Source organism: Dermacentor albipictus, chromosome 3 (genome assembly GCF_038994185.2).
Source record: "Dermacentor albipictus isolate Rhodes 1998 colony chromosome 3, USDA_Dalb.pri_finalv2, whole genome shotgun sequence".
Taxonomy (NCBI): domain Eukaryota; kingdom Metazoa; phylum Arthropoda; class Arachnida; order Ixodida; family Ixodidae; genus Dermacentor; species Dermacentor albipictus.
In genome coordinates this window covers 189,018,548-189,042,200 of record NC_091823.1, presented here as the reverse complement: position 1 = coordinate 189,042,200, position 23,653 = coordinate 189,018,548, and the positions used below count along the sequence as shown (strand labels likewise).

The following is a 23,653-nucleotide window of genomic DNA, read 5'->3' as shown; positions in this document are numbered from 1 at the left end:
GATTTGCCTTTGTCAAGTTATCACTGAAAAACAATTTGGGTAGAGAACAGTTCTGGTGTAATCGCCGCAGCTTTCCTCGTGAACCAAACCAATCTTCTCTCGCTGCTACAGAAGTGAACCGTATCAGGACTGTCTGGATTGTTTTACGTTTACTAGGCAAGGTGTGCACCACCTCTACATCAGTGCTTAAAAAGTAACCTTTAGCTTAATGCCTACCTCTGATAAAACATGCCTTAGGTTTTCTTTCTGTTCCAGTGGGAAGCCTTCACTTTACAAGTTATTCTTCTTATTGTACTGTTTGTTCTCATTCTGTAGATCCTGCAGAAGCTCAAGCTGTATCGCTTGGCCTTGATCACTTCCCTCAAGCGCACAATTTCCTCTTCCTGGGCCTTTTCGCGGTCTTTGTTAGCTCCCATCTCCTCCAGTACTGAGTCATACTGCTACGACACAAATGAGACCGATTCCTCTAGTTCTTTAACAGTCATGGCGAGCTTAGAAAACACAAGTTTTAGCAGAAGCAGGGAATACACTTTTGCACGCAGAGTTAACAAAGAAACAATACTGTCTTTTATTTCCTTCAGCTCAGAAGCCAAGGATGGCTCTGCAGAACTGCCGTTCCCTGTCTGCATACACTCCATCTGCGAAGCTCAAGCGTCTCACTGCCTGCCAGCCCGACAGGTTTTGCAGACCCACGTTTCTCGCTTTAGCTTGGCTCCTGGTCGCAAAAGTACTAGGCCCTATGCCTGAACAAAGTTGACCCAAATGGTAGCCATGTTTACATTCAGCGCACGACATAAAGCGACCATCATCAAGTAACGCAGTGTGGCAAGCAATGCACTCTTCAAATACCACGATAAAAGAAAACGAGGTACTTTCACGAGCTCTACGAGTCAGTCCGGCGGAGAAAGGGGAAAACAATCGAGAATCAAAGGCAACTGTTCTTATCTAACAAGAAGAATAAGCGATTATGACAGGCTCACACGCTCCGCCGGACTGCAGCCGATCGTGGGGGAACGCCCGGTTTTACAGTTTCCACTTCGTGTGACGCTTCGATGGGCCGACGCTGGACCGTCGTTGTTCGATGCCAGCTCAGCACATGTATGTGTCAGGTGTCCGGTAGGTTGATGACGTCAGATGGTGCAGTGCTTGCGATCCATGCGATAGATAGACCAGGCACGTCGACCGTTTTCGAGTGCTACGAAGCAGGCAGAGCTAACAAAAAGACCAAGCGATTATGGCAGGCTCACACGCTCTGCCCGACTGCCATAATAATAATAGTAATAATAATAATAATAATAATAATACTTGGTGGTAACATGGCAGTTTAGACAGCTCACAAGGCTAAAAATGGCTGAGGCCTGTATGCTAGTGTGTCCGATAGCCAGCCATCTAGAACAGGAATTTGCAGGGTGCAGAAGATACCCCCAAGAGGTACTTTCACGAGCTCTACGAGTCAGTCCGACGGAGAAACGGGAAAGCAACCGAGAATCAAATGCAACTGTGCTTACCTAACAAGAAGAACAAGCGATTATGACAGGCTCACACACTCCAACGGACTGCAGCCGATCGTGCGGGAACGCCCGGTTTTACAGTGTCCAGTTCTTCGTGTGATGCTTTGATTGGTCGCCGCTGGACCGTCGTTGATCGATGCTAGCTCAGCACGTGGAAGTGTCAGGTGTCCGGTAGGTTGATGACGTCTCACACACACGCACACACACACACACTTGCTTAATAACAGAGCATAGGACCTACGCACACAGTCGACGGGTGCACAACACGCAGGAGTGCTAACTCAGTCCGGTCTCCAGGAAATGGAAATGCGAATGGCAGGCGGGCGGCGAGAAAGCTCTCTATGCCGGATATAAGCATGAAGTTGCGGTGTCGAGCCGTACAGGCGCGATGGAGCTCAGGCTGCGCTGACCGCTTGTTCAGACGTACTGAAGAAGAAAGATGGGTGTCGTCCAGAGAGCCGTCAAGCAGCCTGCAGATAGACAGACTAGTGCAATGTTGCACTTATATTGCAGGGTCTGGCACTTGGTTTTGAGGAAATCCTCGTAGGCTGGTATGAGCTTGCGACGGCCGAAAAGATGGGAATACAGTGTGCGTGTTGCCCACCGCTGAACAAGCTCAAGTTTGTCAGTGACGTGAGTTTGGCACAAGGACTATACTGATTCGCAGTATTCGGCCGTGGTAGATTGACAGACGTGTAGAGTGCTCAGAAAACCTCAGGTCCACAGGGAAGGGAGACACGGGACAGAAACCCAAGAATGCGATGACCCTTAGATGTAGTGCTGGTGACATCTGCAGAAAAGTCGAGAGAAGGGCTGAATGTTACACCCAGAATGGGAAGGACCTGAACAGGCATCATAGGGCTGCCTCCGAGGAAGTAGCTTGCACAGGCATCAGTCTTCTTGTGGCTGATACTCATGGCAGCACTTTTTGCAGTGCTACTACAAAGTTTGTTATTGTAGGCCAAGTCGTTCACCTTTACGGAACGTATTCATTTCAAGCGCGTATGCTGTGCACCGGCATAATGTTGCAGTGGAAGTGTTAACTTGTGAATCGAACGCATTCTGCGAAGTTGCATTAGGAACTTGGCTTTGAGTTTATATTTTTCCTGACTACAGTTTATAGTGTCGCGGCGAGAAACATTTTAGTGGAAGCTCAAGAGATTTAGGCAGTTTAAGCATACCGACTGCCGGAAGCACTGATGACACCCTTTCACCTTCCCCGCAGTGCGCTCGCACCATCTTTCTCTCTTCATAAGCAAAAAATGAGATCACTAGCCAATTACAGTTTCACAGATTCCGTAGATGTTACTCCTTAAGCAGGCATCGAATGAATCCTGGCATACGCGGCTGCATGCATAGGTCTTGCATGATGCAGGTCCTCCTATTCATCGCACATGGTGCGCATATTGCAAACAGATCCCATCTTTTTGCAGTGCCTGAAGTATAAGGGCCCACTGACTGAAACATGACTGCGCTGTGTCATGTTTCCTTCAGCGCGTCAGCGTTCTTGAGTGCTGCACGAGCGATTAATCCCTAACTAGTCCACGCACTTGAAAAAAGTGAGTGAAGTAGAACTGTGGACTTGTACCGAACTGGATTCACATGCCGAATAGAATAGCGCACTGTCAGCTGAAACGGACGGCGTGGCTGATAACGTACGTTCTTCCAATTGTACGGCTGCTAGTGCCTTTCGCTTTCGAAAGTTATCTTTGCCACTGGAAACAGCACAAAGCTCACCCGTTAAACTTGAGTCACCTGAGACGACAAGAAACACGCGGTGGTTCACCACCCGAACTTCCGCATGGTTGATTCACCACATCGCACACCCCACGAAGTCAGGAGGGCAATATTTTAAATCGCTGCAGCGCCAAACGGAGCTGAAAATTCATTTCCTTCGACAGAGGTTATCAGCGGGGCTCGTTCACTCGCCACTTACGAACTCGATGGACGCGCTAGGCCTACGTGCAAAGTCAGCAGCATAGGCGGTAGGCGAGTGCTGATCATCCTCACTGGGGAGTTCGGAGGCATGTTTTCATTCCTTTCTAGCACGACAAATTATAGATACACCAAGCACCGACGTTGCAGCAATAATGATTCGGTTGAATGCTTTAGCAGATGATCGCACTAAGACCGGTGGAACCCAGTGGGCAGGTTGGATTTGTCGGCGTCGTTCGAAGTCGGTTTGGATCCACGTCGCACTGCGAGAACACACGGTCATCGGTCGTGTCGTTATGGGCCTACTATAACTACACTGTCTTTCAGAAATACTGTTGCACGCGTCGGGCGCCCGAAGAACTCGCATGATCGTTGTTATCGGCGTCTTCACATCGGCGGCCATAATAGGCGCCACCATAGAGAAAGAAATTTCAACAAGAGCGGACACTCCCATAGAGGCCAGCGGCCGAATTGACTGTAGCACCCCAAGCGGATGTTGTTGACTTCTTCCGGTTTCGATTTTGGGCGCGCGCGTTTTGAACACCAGTTGGTACCCGCCGCGCTGGCTCCGCTGCTCGGCGCGGCATTCTTTTTTTTTCACTTCTGCTGAACCTCGCGTGGCCTTGGCGTGGAGTCGTTTCATTAACAAGTAGAAATGATTGCGATTGACCTTTACAAGACTGCGCCGAATCTGTCAGGTGCAATTTCATAAAGAAAACGAAAGACGTCTTCTGAAATGATGAAATGTTTACTTTGCTCTATATAAATGCTCGTTCCAGGCTTCTTCTTCACTCATCCAAAGTTGTGGCACCAGGTAAGCAGCAGTCGTTGCCGTACGATGCTCCAGCGGATGCCATCAGCTGAAAGAAAGTAAATTACAAGCATGTATCATTTCGGTATATTGACCTAACAGGAATATTGCGTGTAGAGGCGAAACGTGCGTAAGTGGTGAATGAGCGGCATTACAGATAAATTCACTTTTACGTACACTTCGCAGCAAAGACAATGCCATAAAATCTGAAGATCTGACTTTCAAGCAACCCTCCTTTCGAGGGCATTATTTCCTGCACTTTAAGTGAACAAATACACGGGTGACTGCCCGTTTACAAAACAACTTGGCCTCAGTCTACACGATGGTACGCCAAGTACGCAAAGGTGGCTACAACACAGGCTCAGCCAGACCATGTTACACGCTCGCAGAATGCCTTCTAATCGCACTCAAGTCAGACTCGTGGGTGCAAAACCTGTTTTCAGTCGCTCAGAATACATAAATGTCATGTTCTTGAGCTCCTCCGTGTTATCTTTTACGCGTCCTGCCGGCGCATGCAACACTCCCGTGTTATCACTCTCGGCAATCGCTCGTCGCGTTTTCGAGAAGCGTGAGTACCGAAATAAGGTATATGTTGTTGCAGGGTTATAAAATGCGTCACAAACTTGTCCCACTAAAATTCAGTATACACGCAAAACTAACTCACTACGGCCGACTTGCTTTTTTGCTAACAGCTTCACAACCCCAGGCGCGGCAAGAAAGCCTCAAGATATCCCAAAAAGTTACCAAATAAATTACAATACTTTTTCGGGTCAGAGAATGCGTCACGAACTTCTACCAGTAAGATTCAGTACACTCGAAACTAACTGCGGCACACAGCCGAGCTGGTTTTCGCTAACTGCGTCAATAAGCCGGGCGCAGCAACTGTGCTTCTAAACTACCCCAAATATAACGACGCTGGTTACAATAATGTTGGGTACCACAGAATGCGCAAAAACTTGTCTGTATTAGGCGCTACGACGTAGTACACGCATGTACACGCGCAAATGCGTCACACGGCCGAGCCGGTTTTCGCTTACTGCGTCAATAAGCCGGGCGCGGCAAGCGTGCCCCAAAACTACCGAAATAAGTTACAGTAATGTTGGGGCTCATAGAAAGCGTCGCAAACATCTCCCAGGATGAGGCATTAACTCAAATTAACTGCGTCAGGACGGCGGAGCTGTTTTTCGCTACCTGCGCCACTTGAACTAAGCCTAAATGTGCTTAAAATACACCGCACAGTCAAACACAATTTCTCACCTTGCCGTAGTCCAGTAGTGCAGCGGTGCCGTGTCGAAATGCAGACGATACGCAAGAGAAGCATAGAGAAGGCGAGCCCCCCAAAAAATGAGCTATATCCAAAACAGACGGGTCGCCGAGCACGCGAGCTTCGCACGTACGACCGGCCTCGCTCACTCCTGCGGCTCGTCTGGCGCATGACGTATGCGCGCGTCTGGCGTGCCGCTAGCTTGTTGCTAGGCAACGCAACAAAAAGTTGCAAAGTATAACTTCATTTACACGCAAAACTTTTTCACTTTTAGTGGGAAGGAATAAAAAAAATGAAACGTTGTCTGGAAGTTTATTTCACATTCCTTTTTGCTGATGCTCGCGTCAACTAACGGATGTTGTTGAAACTAGGCGTGACGTATTTCCTGTTGCCAGTTTTTGAAGAGTGTCCCCTCTTGTTGAATTTCTTTCTCTATGTCGCCACGCTTCGCCCTGTTCGCGGCCAAGGCTTTTGATGCATTGGCGCGTGCCGTAGCTTGCCGACGCGCGCCAGTGGTTGGCCATTAACGCTCGCAAAGCACGGATGCTAAGAAATAGCGCTGTCGAATATGGCGGCCCTCATGGCTCCCGCTTCACCGTAAATTCTCGTGATCGGTGCGCTCTCTTTATTGCTGATCGCCAGCAACTATGGAAATCAACTCTCTTTTAATCTAGACTCGCCTGGAACGGTAGTTATGAGCGCAGAGCACGGCCAATTTCTGAAATCATTCAGCGATTCTGGCATCCCTAAGTCTGACGAGACGCGTCCACATATCACAACAGAAAGGTTGCTAATGGATTGTCTTGGCTTGTATACGTTTGTCACGAGGCACCAGATGGCGCCCTGTCATTGAACGCCTTTCTAACGTTTGCGCTCGTGTACGTTAAACTAAAGATCTTGAAGAGACGCACGTAAGGCGATAAACTATATTATAAAACTGTCTACTGTCCAAACATACTGCTTTGACTACTCGTAAAGCAACTCTGAAACGATTTTGACGATTTTATATTGACACGTGTATTTATATTTATCGGGTGACCAGGTTTCACCGCCTAACAAATCTTATCGCACAGCGCGGGACGCGCTTGCATGTATCCGAAGTTTCTGGAAAGTTATCGATGCTTCTATCCGCAGTCTGTTGTTGCCGAACCTTGTGTTATCTGATTTATTCGCCTGACGCGAATGATGTAGAACTTTATGGAAGGCACGCGGGTCCCAACGATTAGTCTGGAACATTCGACGATTGTGTATAAAAGCCGACGCGCTTGAACCGCTGATAAGATTTTTGACGATCGCCGACCGTGTTCGCCGCTATCGTTGTGCTACAAGTGTAGCCTGTTTTGTGGGCACAGGTTCGCCCAATAAAAGTTAGTTTTGTCTATCACAGTATTGCTACTGTGTTCTTAACGTCACCACCACGTGACATCTGGTGGAGGTGCTTTTGGTCCATGTACCGGACGCCCCCGACAAGCCGTGATCCAAGCCCGGAACGCAAGGACAACACCAACGCAGTCCCGGACCATCGAGCAAGCCGCCGTCTTCAACAACTGCCCCCGGAGCACGGACTTTTGCCTGAGACGACCAGAAAGATTGCCACAAGGTCCACCCAAATGGCAGCCCCGGCATCGCCCATCGTGCTACAGCAGCCCAGGGAGCCTCCGACGTTCCGTGGTTCAACTTTCGAGGACCCGGAAGGCTGGCTTGAGACGTACGAGAGAGTCGCTACGTTTAACAACTGGAACAGCGATGACAAACTGCGATATGTCTTCTTCGCATTGGAAGACGCGGCCAGGACGTGGTTCGAGAACCGAGAAGCCACCCTAACGACCTGGGAACTTTTCCGAAGCGGCTTCCTGCACACATTCGCAAGCGTCGTACGCCGAGAACGAGCCCAAGCGCTATTGGAAACCCGGGTGCAGCTACCTAATGAGACGACCGCGATCTACATGGAAGAAATGAGCCGTCTCTTCCGCCACGCTGACCCTGAAATGCCCGAGGAGAAGAAAGTCCGCCTGCTGATGCGTGGTGTGAAGGAGGAACTTTTTGCCGGAATGGTACGAAGCCCACCGAAGACCGTCGACGAGTTTCTTCACGAGGCCACCAGCATCGAGAAGACACTCGAGATGCGAAACCGGCAATTCGACCGCCGCACAACCTCGACAAACTACGCCGGAGTTCAGTCACTGGCCGCCGACGACCTACGCGAGACTATCCGAGCTGTCGTGCGGGAGGAGCTACAAAAGCTGTTCCCATCACCCCAGCCTCAAGTGGCTTCGATTGCCGACGCCGTGCGTGAGGAACTCCAACAACAACTTGGAGTAGCCCCTGAATCGCCGCTGCGTGAGCCGCAAGCGATGACCTACGCCGCCGTCGCACGCCGTCAAGGACCCCCTCCGCGACCGCGCCAGGGCCCTGTCACGCCACAGTTTCGTCGTCCGCCGCCGCCGCCACCGCCAGCACGACCACCCGTCGCCCAGCGCACCTACGCGAGGAAGGCGGACATTTGGCGCGCCCCCGACCACCACCCGCTCTGTTACCGCTGCGGCGAAGCCGGCCACGCCTACCGACGATGTCCGTGCGGGAGATGGGACTGCGAGGTTTCGCCGTCAACGCGCCGCGTCCACAGCTTGGCGAGTGCCCACGTGACATCGCCGATTACCTCGCCGCTACTCAGTGGAGCCCTCGACGGCCGTCCCGTTCGCCATCACCAGGCCGCTACCTGTCGCCGCAGCGCCGACCATACACTGGCCCAGTCCGGGGCCGGTCAGCGAGCCCATATCCGGAAAACTAAAAGCAGCAACTGATGGAGGTGCGGTTGCTGTTGGTCGAACTGACGAAGATCCTCCGCCGCCGACGAAGACGACGACGAAACGATCTCGACGACATAACAACTACACGCCGCCGTCCCGACGAAGTCAGGAAGGCAAGACTACACCGACGAACGACGACTTGACGACGCGACGTTCCAACTTCAGTTCAGCACGACGCAGCCGTGATCCGACGCCACGACCTAACTGCAACGCCAGACAAAGAACCACCGACCTCGACGTGCTTCTCGACGGCCACGCAGTCACTGCTTTAGTCGACACAGGGGCTGATTACTCCGTCATGAGTGGACACATCGCCGCCCAGTTGAAGAAAGTTAAGACTACGTGGGAAGGCCCTCAAATTCGAACCGCTGGGGGACACCTCATCACGCCGTCTGGAGTCTGCACGGCAAGAATTACCGTTCATGACCGGACTTACCCTGCCACCTTCGTTATCCTCCAACAGTGTTCACGAGACGTCATTCTCGGCATGGACTTCCTGAACCAACACAGCGCAATCATCGACCTGAAGTCGAAGTCAATAACGCTGTCGGAAGATCAAGCGATACCGCCGGAGAGCCCTCGTAGTCACCACGCCTTGAGGGTGCTCGAAGATCAAGTGAGCATCCCGCTTCGCTCCAGCATTGTCATTTCGGTCGGCCCCGAAACACCCGTTGGCGTAGAAGGCGTTATCGAAGGCGACCAACGTCTACTGCTCGACCGTGAAATTTGCGCCGCAAGAGGGATCGCTCGACTGCACGGAGGAAACACGAAGGTGTTGCTGACAAACTTCAGCCAGGAGTTCAAGCACATCAACAAGGGCACGACGATCGCATACATCGAGGAATTTCAGGAAACCAGCGATGCGTTTGTCCTCTCAGATTCTGTTGCATCTACCCCGACGACCGTAGTTCCCGAGCCAGACTTCGACATAAATCCAAGTCTCCCCGTGATTAAGAAGCAACAGCTCAGAAGTCTGCTTCGACGATACAAAGACTGCTTTTCGACGTCATCGAGGATTCGACAAACCCCAGTCGCAAAGCATCGCATAATAACCGAAGAGTGCGCTCGACCACTCCGCCAGAGCCCTTACCGAGTTTCGACGCGAAAACGCGAAGCTATAAGACACCAAGTCGACGAAATGCTGCGCGACGACATCATCCAGCCGTCGAAAAGCCCGTGGGCGTCTCCAGTTGTTTTAGTGAAGAAAAAGGACGGAACGCTATGTTTCTGCGTCGATTATCGTCGATTGAACAAAATCAGGAAGAAAGACGTATACCCCCTCCCACGGATAGACGACGCATTGGATCGGCTCTGCAATGCTAAATACTTCTCATCGATGGACCTCAAGTCTGGCTACTGGCAAATAGAGGTCGACGAAAGGGATCGCGAAAAGACCGCCTTCATCACGCCAGACGGCCTCTACGAGTTCAAGGTTATGCCATTCGGACTGTGTTCGGCGCCTGCAACGTTCCAGCGCGTCATGGACACAGTATTAGCAGGACTGAAGTGGCAGACCTGTCTCGTTTAATTGGATGACGTCATCGTCTTCGCCGGGAATTTCGACGATCACCTCAAGCGGCTTGCGACAGTACTAGGAGCCATCAAGTCGTCAGGGCTTACTTTGAAGCCGGAAAAATGCCGCTTCGCTTACGATGAGCTTCTGTTCCTAGGCCACGTAATCAGCAAATCTGGTGTCCGTCCAGACCCGCAAAAGACAGCTGCAATCGCACAGTTCCCGCCACCCATCAACAAGAAGGCAGTGCGTAGGTTCCTTGGCATGTGTGCCTACTACAGGCGCTTTGTCAAGGACTTTTCACGCATCGCTGAGCCTATGACACGTCTAAATGTGATGTTGAGTTCCAGTGGGAAACGCCGTAGTCCGACGCATTTGAGGAACTCATACGACACATGCAGCTGCCGCCGGTACTTGCGCACTTCGACGAGTACGCCGATACAGAAATCCATACTGACGCCAGTAGCCTAGGCCACGGTGCCGTTCTAGTCCAGAGGACAAACGGAGTCGAACAGGTGATAGCTTACGCTAGCCGGTCGCTGTCAAAAGCGGAAGGCAACTATTCTACGACCGAAAAGGAATGCCTCGCCATCGTTTGGGCTACAGCTAAATTTCGCCCTTATCTTTATGGCAGGCCATTCAAAGTCGTCAGTGACCATCACGCGTTGTGTTGGCTAGCGAATATAAAGGATCCTTCAGGACGACTCGCGCGGTGGAGCCTCAGACTACAAGAATACGACATCACTGTCACCTACAAGTCCGGACGAAAACACTCCGATGCCGATTGCCTATCACGCGCCCCCATTCACCCGCCGCCGCAAGACGACGAGAATGACGACGCCTTCCTCGGAATGATAAGCGCGGAAGACTTCGCTGCACAGCAACGGGCAGACGCGGAGCTAAAAGGCCTCGTCGAATATTTGGAAGGGCACACCGACGTTGTCCCCAGGGCATTTAAGCGCGGATTATCTTCTTTCACGCTTCAAAACAATCTACTCGTGAAGAAGAACTTCTCCCCAGTCCGCGCCAACTACCTTCTTGTTGTCCCGTCAGGATTTCGTCCAGAAGTATTGCACGCCCTACATGACGATCCGACCACTGGACACCTAGGATTTTCCCGGACACTATCAAGGATACAAGAAAAGTATTATTGACCGCACCTGACCGCCGACATCGCCTGTTATGTCAGAACATGCCGAGACTGTCAGCGACGCAAGACACCACCGACAAGGCCAGCCGGATTACTACAGCCAATCGAGCCTCCTTGCCGACCATTCCAGCCGATCGGGATGGACTTGTTGGGACCATTTCCGACGTCAACAACCGGAAATGAGTGGATCGTCGTGGCGACGGACTACCTCACCCGCTTCGCTGAAACTAAAGCACTGCCGAACGGTAGCGCAGCCGAAGTGGCGAAATTCGTTGTCGAAAACATCCTGCTGCGACATGGTGCCCCAGAAGTCCTCATCACCGACAGAGGAACGGCCTTTACAGCGGAGCTCACCCAAGCCATTCTGAACTACAGTCAGACAAGGCACAGGAGGACAACGGCCTACCACCCGCAGACGAATGGTCTTACGGAGCGGCTGAATAAGACCCTCGCCGACATGCTAGCGATGTACGTGGACGTCGAACACAAGACGTGGGATGCCGTCCTGCCGTACGTAACATTCGCTTACAACACGGCGGTGCAAGAAACAACACAGATCACGCCGTTTAAGCTGGTTTACGGCAGGAATCCGACGACGACGCTCGACGCCATGCTGCCCCACGTCACTGACGAGGAAAATCTCGACGTCGCTAGCTATCTCCAGCGCGCCGAAGAAGCCCGACAGCTCACTCGCCTGCGGATCAAGAACCAGCAGAGGACCGACAGCCGACACTACAACCTCCGACGACGCTTTGTCGAGTACCAGCCCGGTGACCGTGTTTGGGTTTGGACCCCTATACGCCGACGAGGACTGAGCGAGAAGCTTTTGCGTCGCTATTTTGGACCGTACAAGATCATCCGACGTATTGGTGCACTGGACTACGAGGTCGTGCCAGACGGCATTTCGCTGTCACAGCGGCGCCGTTCACGACCTGAAATTGTCCACGTTGTGCGGCTCAAGCCGTACCACCAGCGTTGACGAACTTTGCCACTTCGCGTAACTGACCTTTGGACTTTATTTCTTTTCGTTGTTTTGTTACTTATGTTTAATAAGTGTCCCTTTGGGTTTCGCTCTCTTTGTAGCATCGGGACGATGCTTTTTAAGAGGGGGGTATTGACACGTGTATTTATATTTATCGGGTGACCAGGTTTCACCGCCTAACAAATCTTATCGCACAGCGCGGGACGCGCTTGCATGTATCCGAAGTTTCTGGAAAGTTATCGATGCTTCTATCCGCAGTCTGTTGTTGCCGAACCTTGTGTTATCTGATTTATTCGCCTGACGCGAATGATGTAGAACTTTATGGAAGGCACGCGGGTCCCAACGATTAGTCTGGAACATTCGACGATTGGGTATAAATGCCGACGCGCTTGAACCGCTGATCAGATTTTCGACGATCGCCGACCGTGTTCGCCGCTATCGTTGTGCTATAAGTGTAGCCTGTTTTGTGGGCACAGGTTCGCCCAATAAAAGTTAGTTTTGTCTATCACAGTATTGCTACTGTGTTCTTAACGTCACCACCACGTGACAATATAAACGTACTGAGTCGTTAGAGTAGGTTCTTCAGATAATTATTTGACGCATGTAAGTGCTTCGCGTAAAGCGTGTAATTTATTATAAAGTTTTAAGATTACGTCGCTGCACGTCGCAGCACACCGCTCGGCTAAGGTTTAAGCCGGCCCTAACAATATGACGTAAATTCCCCTAATGACGTTATTAGGGAGAGCTGTCCGGTGGGCTCCCCAGAGCGCGTCATCAATAATTTTTCTAGCATTATGGCGAACAAATGTTGTTCCTAATAGTTTAAAAATTAGTTGATTTGTTTCTATAAAGAGAAAGTAACAGAAAGAAAATACACTAGAACAATTTCTCACTGCACATAAGGACTTAGTGCACAAAGCTAGCGTAGTCTGCTTGTGTTATAACGAGCTCCATTTTGACGAGAGCTCCAAGATCAGTGTCAGTCTTAGTCTTTTCGCGAGTATCATGATTCGCCTTTGTTGCGTTGTGGGCTGCAAACGTAGCGACTGGCAATATGTCAAACTGCGACATCATGGCCCTTTCGAAGGCAGCAGACGAGCGGAGTGGCTGTAGCGCATCGGACTGTCGCTATCCCGTCTGCGCAAAGATTTCTTCCTGCGTTTGCCGCCGTCACTTTACACCGGAGGATTACTACCACAATAGCGTATCGCGAGTCCGGTGTTTGGGGAAACGTAAGCGCAAGGGGGCAGGGCCTGGCCCTTTGAACGTGCGATTTCACGGGATGAGCAGAAGCGCAAGCGTGAATGGCCTGCATGGTGCACCCACCTGTGGCACAGAGCACAACCACTTGCAGAGACTCGGCTCAGAGACGATGAACAGCCACTCCTACGTACAGGTCTCAACTGGATTGGCCAAAACAGGAGAAGAAGCGATAAACGCGGAGGTAGAATAGGCTTATCCCAAAAAGTCAAAACCCGCTAGCAACAAAGAGCCACTGCTGAGAACATAGAGGGACCCCACCGAAAATTGATAAATGCCCACTCAACATGTGAGCAAAACGAGAACAAGGCGTTTCGACATGTGGAATTGTCTTCTTCAAGGCGACATATGCTTTCCTCGCCACAGTATATATAAGTAGGGTTCTTCTAATGGGGAGAGGATGTAAGGCGGGTAGGTGCGGTAACGAGCGAAGGTGTGTTAGCGTGTCGAATTGAGAATAAAAGAATGCTGCGCACATGGCCAGGGGTCCGGCCGTTTGTCAACCACGTGTCAACGCCCGCGTGTTAGCCGGCGTGTCAACGGTGTCTGACACCCCGGCTGAAAAAAGAAGGAAAGGAAAACGAAAAAGAGAAAAAAAATACCCTAAGAAACCAAACTAAGTGTGGTTGCCTATAACTTGAAATTTAGCATAGCGAATAGATTCTAAAGCTCATTTTGAAACGTTTATGCCTGTTGGTTGCAATGTCTTGATCTTATGATAAGGTATGATTCTCTGTATTATCTTTCTCGTTCAGAACGGAAGTTTGACTGTCAGATGTAGAGTTTAAGTTCATCAAAGTTATGACCAGGTTGCTTGAATTGCTCGGCGACAGCTTTGGGAAGCTTTTTAGCTGTGTCCGCGCGATGTCCGTTTAATCTGACGTTGATTGATTCTTCTGTTTCACCGATGAATTTTTTCTTACAGAAGCAACATTAAAGCATACAAATCACATCCGAACTTGTACAAGTGAAGCTAGATTTAACTTCGTGTATATAACGATTTGCGGTGCTTTTAAATTTAACGTCACTTCAAAGGTGCCTGCAAGTTTTCGACCTCGGGCGACAACATGCTTTTACTACGGAAGAATGCTATTGGCTTACATTAGAGTGTACTAAAATGTGTTCAAAGTTCCTGTTTCGGTGATAGGTAGCCCTAAGTACAACCGGGAACGCTTTTCTCAGACACTCGTTACTTGATAAGCTTGGGTGGTATTTTTTGGGAGTGCATAAGAATATTTTGTTAGAAATGCAGGCGGTCTGTGAGATTCTGGTGTGGGCTGTTTCTTCGCCAATTCCGACTGTCTCTTGAATGTTGACGCGTATCACAAGCTCTATCGAGTGAAACTTGGGGATAGTTCCTTTCTGCTAGCGTTGCTTTAAGGTCATTTAGGTGGCAGATATAATCGTGGTCTTCGCTGCAGGTTCTTATTCGTGTCGCTTGTCCGACAAAAATTCCTTGCTTGCAGTGTCGCGGGTGATGACTGTTGTGGTCTAAATATTGCTGGATATCCGTGGGCTTCCGGTAAAGTGTCGTTTTCAGCTTTCCGTTTTCTATGTAGACCATCGTGTCCAGGAAGTTGATCTGACAAGGAGAGTGGTGAGCCGTAGATTTAATACTCGGGTGAAGTCAGTTAACGCGCTTGTGCGCTGTTCCCATATTATAAGTATATCGTCAATGGAACGAATATAGGTGGGGGGGGGGGTTAAAGGGTAGGATTTCGACAGGTCTGCTTGAAGCTGTCCCATGAAAATGTTCGCATACGTGGGAGCGAATGGTGTACCCATGTTAGCGCCGTAAGTTCGCAGGTAGTGATTGGAATCGAATTCGAAATATTTCAGCGTGAGAACTAACCTAATGAGCGGCAGGTAAACTTCAGGAGCGTGCGATTGGGGGTTGGCTGCGAGGCATTTAGAAACGGCTTCAATTCCTTCACTCACGGGTATGTTGGTGTAAAGGGCAGAAACATCCAAAGTGACTAGAATGGTGCGATCGGAAAGGATTTGGTTGGGGTTGATGCCGTCGATAATTAGAAGGAAGATAGGAGGGTGGTTGGGATGTTTGACACGTGGTGATTTAAGTATTTAGATAGTGACTCAGTAGGTGCGGTGTTATTAGACACAATTGGCCGACCTGCCATTTCTGCTGTAATTATTTCGCCCGCCGTAACATTATGTATTTTAGGACGAAGATAAAAGCCGCCTGCTTTTTTGTTCTTGGACATCATGAAGCGATATTGAGTAATGGGTGTGGTTGCTCAACCACACCCATTACAGAAAGTTCGGCTCTAAACCAACTTCAGATTACAGGAATACTGTGAAAAATAATAGCGGAGCTCATGTCCAGGGAACTAATCACGCCCTCTGAATATCGCTTCATGATGCCCAAGAACAAATAAGCAGGCCGCTTTTATCTTCTTCCTAAAATACATAAAGATCCGGTCGAAGAAATATTTACACCCGAAATCCCTGGTTGGCCTATTGTGTCTAATAACAACGCACCTACCGAGTCACAATCTAAATGCTTAAATCACCACCTGCCAAACATCCCCACCACCATCCCATCTTCCGTTCAAGACACGCCGCATATTTCCTTCGAATTATGGACGGCATCCACGCCAACCAAATACTTTCCGACCGCGCTATTCTAGTAACTTTGGATTTTTCTGCCCTTTACATCAACATACCCATGAGTGAAGAAATCCGCCTCCTTCATTTTCCTGTGCTGTCCTCTGCCGCACGCCGCTGAAAACGTTTTGGAAGAGTCCCGGGGCTTTCACCGTTTGATTTGCGTACCTGCTGTCAGGATTGGAGGTTCAATCTCACCGCTCGTGATCCGTTGTCAAGATTGGAGTCGGGCATAAATTAGAAGGTAGCTGGCCCATGTCGTCGTCCAACTTATCCACGCTGAGGACGTTGATGAAGGGAAAAAGTGCTTCTCATCGAGAACGAGGAATATGAGTTTATTTACACTATTTATATCAGTCTAACATCACTGCTTGAGAGAGAGACTCAGTCTAACATGACTGCTTAAGGAAGTGTCTCGAGCCTCCGCACAACAGCAGTTTTTAAACACTCGGTCCTCCCGTGACGCAAGGTGACGCGAACGTTCGTTTAGTCCCCGTAAACTAGCCGCCTCTCCGTGGGAAGGTTTACACACACACATGCACACACACTCGTGTTCACGGTCCGAAACCGACACCACACGAATTTCGTAGAACTCGGAGCCGCTCTGGGTAGCGCGCCCGGGTAGCAGATCAGGTCCGCGTTGTCGTGTTGCGCACAAAGCCTGCTTCGTCGAACTCGTTCAGTCACAACGGCGACGAGGCTAGAGCATAACGGTGGCGGTTTCAGCACAAAGCCTGCTTCGTCAAATGCATCCTAGCTGAAGCGACGGAAAGTGGAGGACGTGCGTATTGTTCCTGACACAAAGACGACTTAGTCACGCCGTTGGTAAAGGTTGGCGGTGGCATTCCAAGATGAGGTTGCCACCGCTGGCGTAAATGTCTGGCAAACTTGCACTGCAGCTGGCCGTTCTTAACACTGCGTCCACGTTGAGTGCGCATCGGTTGTGCGTTTCGTGGATCGCGAATCATTATTCAGAACATTATTCTTCAGAACAGCATGTCGTTCCTGAAGCCATGTTGTACTCAATGACTACTGGGTAAGCAGGCCTGAGTGCGCTGTTCTGCAAACAGTGCGGCCGATCATTGAAAGGCACGCTGAGTTCCGTTTGGCGGCACGGCTGCCTTGGAATTTGTCACCGATTTGTGCACTTGTACATCACTTTTTGTATACCTTTTACACAGTATTTAGATGTTTCGCATATTCAAAGTCTTCAAGCGCAGCCTTCTGCGTCCGATTTATTAAAGCGGTGCACTTGCTTACATCGACATCTACAGCCGCAGGTCGTTGTTATCGTCAAATAATGTGGGAAAGGTCCATCGATGCTATGAAATAGTGTCAAAATGTAGCAAAACATGCATATCTGCGCATATGTGCCATGTTGTTACATCCTGAGACGAGTCAATATGATCGGCCGAACTACTTAAATAAAGCAACTGTGATCCAGATACATGTATTAAGGGCTGTGAACGCATTCTCGCTTTTCTTTTACTCCATCATACTTACAGTTTTAGCGTGCCATAGAGCATTATAAGAGAAAACTGTGCTCGCATAAGTGCTCATTTGTAGGCCATGCTCTCTCACGAAAACGCGCGGATGCCACCGGTCACACAGCGTTGGTATAAATGAGCGAGGCGGTAGTTTATGCTGCTGTATACTGAATACACCGTCTCTTGTTTGTCGCTTGATGCCGAGGCAAACAGTGCATCTCTGAAATTCAGAAATGTGTCGGCAAAGCAAAACGTACAGGCTCACCCATATGCGTAGCGAAGGCGGCCGGCAGCCTACAGGTACGGTGACGCACAGATGTTGGCACAGCGCTTTGTCGCCGCTTACCGCTTATTGTGTACGCGCCGTGCGAAGTGAAGTGTAGCTGATTTCAAATCGCTAAGGCCAGAAGTGAAGTATAAAAGCAGTTTCGTTCGACCTAAGTGCTTACATTTCAGTTCAGGTCTGCCAGTAGCAATTGCACGAACTGGACGGCGCCAGGTTAATCTTTCGCTGAACAGGTTCGACATTGGCTCAAACTTCGTGGGCACGGGTTGCGAGGCTTAAAGCTTCTCCGTTTCAACTTGGTAGGCTTGCTTGACTCATTTTGAGCACGTATAATTATATATACAAGCGTAGACGCTGTCGCTGTTGTGTTGTCGGTTCGACTGCCGATCGCGCGGGGTTCGGTCGAACAATGGTCGGCACGCTGATTTTGCCGATGCCTTCGACAAGAAAGCCTGTCGCAGTACAACTCGCGCTCGTCGGTTGCGTCGTTGTCGACCTGGTATGATAAGAAGGTTTCAGCGAAGCACAATAGTCGGTCAATCATCGGAGTGAGCGTCTTGTGGGTCTCGTATCGACCCAGCGTTGCCGCGCCTTACGAGTACGTGTAGTCAGGAACGCACTGCCATCACCAGCAAGTAAAGACCGACGCTGCAGAAAGACTTCGTCAGCAACGTGATGTACTTAAGTGTCGCCCCAGTGCAACGTGCGGGTATTTCGTTAAACTTTTATTCATTTATTTATTTTTGTTGTTAAATACTGTTGGCCGTCTTGGCCGTAACAGGGTGGGTACAGCAAGTTTGCACATAGCGTAAAAAATGTAAACACCTTTCAAACGTACATAGGACATGAAGCAACGAATGTTGGAAATACAATGCAAAACAAATAACCAAATAGAAATACGATATTTTGGCTAAGAAATACATGTTTGGAAATTGTTACAGTGACATCGGAAGCAGCATAAAAGAAAGACTATTGTGTGTATTTCTAGAATAGTGTGACAACGTTTGCACGACTCTACTAAGATTCAATTTCATAAAACGTTTTTAATGCGTTCCTTAAAGATTTTAATGCTACTCCACTGCAAAACAAACGCCGGCAAACGGTTCCATTCCTTAATCGTTCGCGGAAGAAATGAATAAGCGTACATGTCCAGATATGCTTTTGCAATTGAGAACATGCAATGATTGCTTGACCTGACATTTCTAGCTTGCCTGGGAGCAAGCTAGGGTGTGGTTTCAATATTGAAGTGGACTTTCAATAAGAAAAAAAAAAGAAATTTAGGTCTAGCCAACTGCCGCCGTTGAGCCAGTGGAGGCAAATCAAGTGACCGAAGCATTTCGGAAACAGAGTCAGTACGATAATACCGGGAAAGAATGAACCTTGCAGATTTTCTCTTTACCTTCTCAATGCGGTTTATTTATCCTGATTGAAACGAATCCCAAATGACACTGGCATACTCTAATGTCGGTCTAATGTAAGTTAACTATGCAAGTAGTTTGACGGGTGTCGTTGCTAGCTTTAATTTTCGGCGAAAGAACCATAATTTTTTTTTTCGGCAGTTGCAGAAATTCTGTGTGATTTGCAACTTATGTCTTTCGAAATTGTTAAACCTAGGTATTTTATCGTTACCGCTTCGATTAGAATTGTTGTGTTCATCTCATGATTACACTCAATAGCATGCTTTGTTTTGTTTGTGACTCTGAGCATGACTGATTTATATTCATTAATTTTCATTTTACTTCTTGCGGCTCAGACTTCTACAGCTTTAAGGGCTTGAGACTATGTGACGCCTGATTGTTTTGGATATTGATTTCACGATATAATAAACAATCGTTTGCAAATAACCGGATGGGTATATCGTTACTTATGTGATGAGCAATATCGTTCATGTAAACTTGAAAAAGAAGTGGTCCTAAAACGGATCCCTTTGGAACGCCTGAGGTTATTTTTAATTGGTTAGATTTGTTACCATTTATTTCAACATATTGTGTCCGATCTGTAAGATATGAGCGGATCCACATATCATAATTTATATTCATCTCCATCAGTTTTTAGTTAATTCGTTATGTACGACCAGATCGAAAGCCTTCGAGTAATTTAAAATTAATTCGTCTACCTGCTTTCTATTGTTCAAGGAAGCTGAAAAATCGTTGATCGTTTCTGTCAACTGTGTGTAAGTCGAAAGGTGCTGTCGAAATCAGTGCTGGTTGGGAAAAAAGCTTTCTTGTCTTCAAAGTAGGCGTACATTGACTTTGAAAGTATGTGTTCAAGTGGTTTGCAGCATACACACGTGAGCGAAATCGGCCGATAGTTTCCAATATGTTGCCTTTCACCAGACTTGTGAACCGGAACCACTTTTGTCACTAGCCAGTCATCTGGGACCCGTTTTTGTTTTAGTGAAGAATTAAAAGTGATCTCTAGATAGGGAGCTACCCATTCTGCATATCTGCGCAGAAAGGCATTTGGTATGCCGTCTGGACCTACATATTTCTTATCGTAAATATTAAGCAAAAGAGCTACAATGCCTTCATGCGAAACTTGAATATTAGGCATTGGTGATGTGTACGGGGATTCTAGTGAGAGGGGAGATAGACTGTCTGCAGAAATGTCGATAAAGACAGATTGAAAAAAATCATTAAAACATACTGCCATACGCGAGTTGTCCGACACAAGTTCGCCATTAGTGACAATGACACTTGGACCTTCGTTATTAGGCGACAAATGGCGCCAAAAACGGTGCGTATCTTGCTTCACAAAATTAGTTAATGTCACGGCATAGTAATTTGCTTTAGCAGCAGCCATATTTGTGCGTAATATACAGCTTAGCGCCGAAATTTTATTATGATCTTTTTGTTACTTCTGTCTCTCACGGTTAATTTTCCGCTTTGAATGTATAATTTCGCGGGTTATCCATGGGTTTTGTTTATTTATTTTCTTCTTCCGAGTTGGCACAAATTTGTTCCCGCAGTGAAAAACAATACCTTTGAATGGAATCTACATCGCATTGACGTCATCCGTTGAAGTTAGTTCATCAAAACACAGCCAAAGATGATCAATAATGCTTGTGTCATTGGCCCTAACGAAGCACAGAACATGCGTAGTTCTTCCAGCCTTCGGGTATACAGCGGTAGACTTTACCTCCACATAAACTAGCCCCCGCAGGGGCGTCTGCGCAAGCAGGCGTTTGGTGTGTTGCGACACCACGGACCCGAGCACACGAGGGTTGGACCCTCCCGCGTGTAGCCGTGCGCGGCTTAGCCGTGTCCGGGGAAAGGGGGATCCTGGAGGTTGAGCCGATGCTGGGTGATCGGACCTTTAAGGCCCCCCGGCGGAGGCAACACACCTCTTTGGCCTCTGCTTCACGTAGACGGCACCCCCGGACTGACCCACCCGGGGGAAATCGGTAGTCGCCTCTTCCTATCTCTCTCTCCTCAAACCTTCGTCTTTATCTCTCACTTTTTTACCTTTCCTGTCTACTTCTCTTTTCCATTTACTTCCGTTCTCTACGGCGGCAAGGGTTAACCTTGTGTGGATATCCTACCTTGGGTACACCATATTTGGTTATAGCGACGGCGTACGGCTGGCGTCGTGCAGGCTTGTACACAAGCTCTGCCGCATCCCCTCGTTGGGCTCCGTGGTGGGCGGTCGGCGCTGTTGCCGAACATATTCATTTTCTATGGCAGCACAAACCTCTGTCGTCTATGATCGGCGTCTGAAAAGATGCCGCACCGAAGTACCATTTCATTTCTCCTTTCGGAGCAATGCACCATCCTTCCCCAAGTTCTATGTAGTACACAGCGAAAGCAACATGCCAGTAAGAAAACTCTCACCATTCCTTGTAGCCAAATGCCTGAAAGAAAAAATCGGACCGACGTACAAAGCCTCCAAAATGTCTAGCGGGGACCTCCTCCTAGAACAGAATGATAAAGACCAAGCAGAGAAGCTCACTGACCTTACCAGTATTGGCGACGCCACAGTGACAATTTCACCACATAGAACACTGAACACAAGCCGGGGAGTGATTTCTGAAGAAGACTTTATTGGATTGAGCGATGAGGAACTCCTTGAGGGTTTCCAAGAACAAAATGTGACAAAAGTACAAAGAATAGTAATACGCAGAAACAACCAAGAAATCCCCACCAAACATGTCATACTCACCTTTGGAACAAGTGAAATGCCTACTTCGCTCGATGCAGGTTATGTTAAAGTCAATGTCAGAGCATATATCCCTAACCCTAGACGATGCTTTAAGTGCCAAAGGTTCGGACATGCTTCACATGCATGCCGAGGCCAAGCAACCTGTGCTAAATGCAGCTCCAATGATCACCAATCAGATAACTGCACCTCTCCACCACATTGTGTTAATTGTAAAGAAGATCATCCAGCTTACTCGCGGTCGTGCCCTTGCTGGAAAAAAGAAAAAGAAGTGATTGCACTAACTGTCAAAGAAAAAATTTCGTTCTTTGAAGCCAGAAAGCGGCTGTCATACCTTCCGCGTAGAAGTTACGCCGATTTGACGCAGCCGGGGGCAGCGTCACAGAGGCCTCCGGAGTCCTCCGAGCCCACGCGAAGTGGTGCCGCAGTGACTCCTCCCGCCCCCGTGATGGAAGCAGCCGACGCTGCTCCATCCTCCTCCAAGGCCCTGCAAACACCAGTACCGCAGGGCCCTAAGATAAAACGAACCCCAAGGCCCGAGGCACGTGTCTCGGCGCCCAACTCCCGGTCTTCCAGCGCTTCAGAAAGAGCGATGGAGATCGACACAAGAACACCGGTGTCATTGACACCGAAGGACAAGCGCTCTCTTGAGCGCGGTAAGAGGGACAAGATCCCAATAACCACTCAAATTAAGAAGGCGATAACCTGAAGGTTATCGCTCATTTGTATAAGCCTTTTTAAATCTATGTCACCTAACATCTCACCTCTTATCCTTTCCGTAGTGCCAATTCTTACCTTTTCATTTTAAGATGGCTTTTATTATTCATTGGAATTGTAGAGGTCTAATGCACAATCTAGGTGACATCAAAGATATCATCAACATTTTTTCCCCAGTTGCTGTATGTCTTCAGGAAACAAATCTCGGTCCAAAAAATAGTCAAATTCTCAAAGGTTTCACTGTCGTCAGAAAGGACCGCGAATGTTCCACCCGTCTGTCAGGCGGAGTGGCTATAGTCGTGCAGGGCGGCACTCCTACCCGAAACGTCCAATTAAATACACCTTTAGAAGCCGTAGCTGTCACCATTCTATCTTACAAAACCATCACCATTTGCTCACTGTATATTGCACCCCACACCCACTTCACTACTACACAATTAGAAAATTTAACAGATCAGTTACCAGAACCATTTGTTTTAGTAGGGGATTTTAATGCTCATTGTACACTATGGGGGAGTGTCAAAACAGACCAAAGAGGACAGTTGGTTGAAGATTTTATTTTATCCAATGACATCTGTCTCTTAAATTCAGGCGCCCCGACCTACTTTTCACCAACTTCCCGCACTTTTAGTTGTTTAGACTTAGCTATTTGCTCACCTTCACTTTTTACTGATCTTAAATGGGAAGCTCTCGACACGTCATATGGCAGCGACCACTTACCCGCAGTCATCAAACTCCTATTATCACCAAAAACCCTAGTAACTAGACCACGTCGATGGAAATTACAGCTCGCGGACTGGCCGGTCTTTATGGAGAACGCGATACTAGAAGATGTCTTTTCGCCAAAGCTAAGTATTGACAAACTTAATAAAAAAATCACTGAGGTTATAATCCGTGCGGCAGAAAAGGCCATACCCCAGTCATCAGATATTGTGCACAAAAAGCTAAACCCCTGGTGGACGAAGGAGTGTGCTGGCGCTAAAAAAGCACAAAATAAGGCCTGGGGAATCCCACGAAGGTACCCCACCTATAGCAACCTGTTAACCTTCAAACAAGCGAAAACCAAAGCCCGGTTCATTCGTAGACATGCTGAAAAATCATCATGGCAAAAATACATCTCTTCAATTATTAGTTCGGTAACATCAAA

General features: G+C 48.7%; 1 protein-coding gene across 1 annotated transcript in view; it reads left to right on the top strand.

The window, feature by feature from the left end:
* LOC139057058 (uncharacterized) overlaps positions 1-23,653 on the top strand; it is a 322,046-nt gene that overhangs the window by 127,830 nt on the left and 170,563 nt on the right. The window contains exon 3 of the mRNA XM_070534850.1: positions 4,226-4,260. The gene's annotated coding sequence lies outside the window, so the exon portion shown is untranslated. The remainder of the gene's footprint in view (positions 1-4,225; positions 4,261-23,653) is intronic.